The sequence below is a fragment of the Penaeus chinensis genome, chromosome 34, assembly GCF_019202785.1.
Source record: "Penaeus chinensis breed Huanghai No. 1 chromosome 34, ASM1920278v2, whole genome shotgun sequence".
Lineage (NCBI taxonomy): Eukaryota > Metazoa > Arthropoda > Malacostraca > Decapoda > Penaeidae > Penaeus > Penaeus chinensis.
The window spans coordinates 28,833,035-28,835,534 of NC_061852.1; positions in this window are offsets into that span (position 1 = coordinate 28,833,035).

A 2,500-nucleotide genomic window follows, 5' to 3' on the forward strand; every position below is an offset into this window, starting at 1 on the left:
ATCATCATCATCATCATCATCATCATCATCATCATCATCATCATCATCATCATCATCATCATCATCATCATCATCATCATCATCATCATCATCATCATCATCATCATCATCATCATCATCATCATCATCATCATCATCATCATCATCATCATCATCATCATCATCATCATCATCATCATCATCATCATCATCATCATCATCATCATCATCATCATCATCATCATCATCATCATCATCATCATCATCATCATCATCATCATCATCATCATCATCATCATCATCATCATCATCATCATCATCATCATCATCATCATCATCATCATCATCATCATCATCATCATCATCATCATCATCATCATCATCATCATCATCATCATCATCATCATCATCATCATCATCATCATCATCATCATCATCATCATCATCATCATCATCATCATCATCATCATCATCATCATCATCATCATCATCATCATCATCATCATCATCATCATCATCATCATCATCATCATCATCATCATCATCATCATCATCATCATCATCATCATCATCATCATCATCATCATCATCATCATCATCATCATCATCATCATCATCATCATCATCATCATCATCATCATCATCATCATCATCATCATCATCATCATCATCATCATCATCATCATCATCATCATCATCATCATCATCATCATCATCATCATCATCATCATCATCATCATCATCATCATCATCATCATCATCATCATCATCATCATCATCATCATCATCATCATCATCATCATCATCATCATCATCATCATCATCATCATCATCATCATCATCATCATCATCATCATCATCATCATCATCATCATCATCATCCTCGCTGTCCCCATTCTCATTCTCATCCTATTCATCATTATCATTAACATCATCCTCATTTTATCACTATCATCATTACATTCAACTTTGCAGACGGTTGCAATTTGCAAGAAATATGCTTCTGACACTGAATTAACACAACCACCTCCAAATAAAATGAAAAACGCATTTCATACAACATCAATTTTATTCAATGTTGATGTTAGTGCTTCTCCCATTTCGATAAAGGTTACTAAGTACAAAGAATGCCAATAACACTTGCTAGAATTAAGTCGAAGGAGAAAACTCTAAGAGAAAAATCTAGGCCAATTGATATATATGTAACAGGAGGACAAAAACTAGTACAAGAATCTACAAAAAACAAAAAACAAAAAAAAAAAAGTAAAGAAGAAAAAGAAAGAAAAAAAATCTTGGCTTACTCCTCAAGTCTTGCCACGTGGCTGGCTAACATTTTCAAAACACTGGTGTCTAATGGGTTCATGAAAGAATTATAAAAAGATACAAACTGAAAAAAGAGTTAAATAAAAACACATTGTGGGTTATTATACTTATATACTTGAAGAAAATCAGAAAAAAAGAGGTAAGTGAGAAATGAGCTGCCGGTGTGTGTGTACATCATTCTATACACATATTTTCCATTAGCATTCGTCAAACAATCGCTTATTATAAGGTGAAGAAAAAGTTTGATTTAAGAGGTACGTAAGACCGCCTGTCAGAGCATTAAATTTAGAAATACCACCTTTCTGTATATTCATTTATTTATCATATTTTTATTTCTTTGTAAGATAAATTAGTGTGATTATTCTCCCTTTGTTAAGAGGGTCTTGAGAAAGCTCTCCCAACGCTACAGCATTTATCATAAAACAACACTCCGTTGTTCATGTTTACAAAGACGAACAATTCATACATCTCTCAGATACGTAGAAGTTACTTAAAATAAATAGTTTGTTAGACTTTTTTTTCTCGTAAAGTTATGAAAGTGGATTAAAACTGTTCTTATCACTGTGGGACTGTGAACACTATGGCAATATCAGCAACAATAATGATAAAGCTAATGGCAATTTTATGGCTGAGTTCATGTCAAAGTCGAGTCGAGTCCAGCGTCTTATCAGACTCACTCTCTAAGTCTTTACACCGAAAGGGTCAATAAGAGACGGTATGAATAAAGTCTGCTGCGACAAAGGTAGAGACAAAAGGTATGAATGAGAGTGAGTATTGCATTTAAAGTTTCGAATCATAATTACGCTGAATATTTAAGTTCTGGACGTATCCACGCATATTGTTTTGTAAAGTGATTCACACTCACCCTCCTTTTATTTTATCAAGAAAGCAGTATCTATCATAACTTGGTTTCAGACAGGAATGTGGAGACTAATTTAATAATATTCTACAATCACTTAATGTTAATCTCTCTCTCTCTCTCTCTCTCTCTCTCTCTCTCTCTCTCTCTCTCTCTCTCTCTCTGTCTGCCTGTTTGTCTGTCTCTATCTCTGTAATTTTCTCTTCTCTCACAGATATTTATTTATCAGTTATATACTCACATTCCTCTCTCTTTCCTCCTTCTTATTCTCTATCTCTGTCATATCATCTCTTCCCCTTATCTTCCTGTCTTTCAGTAACTCGTTAACCCTCTTTCTGC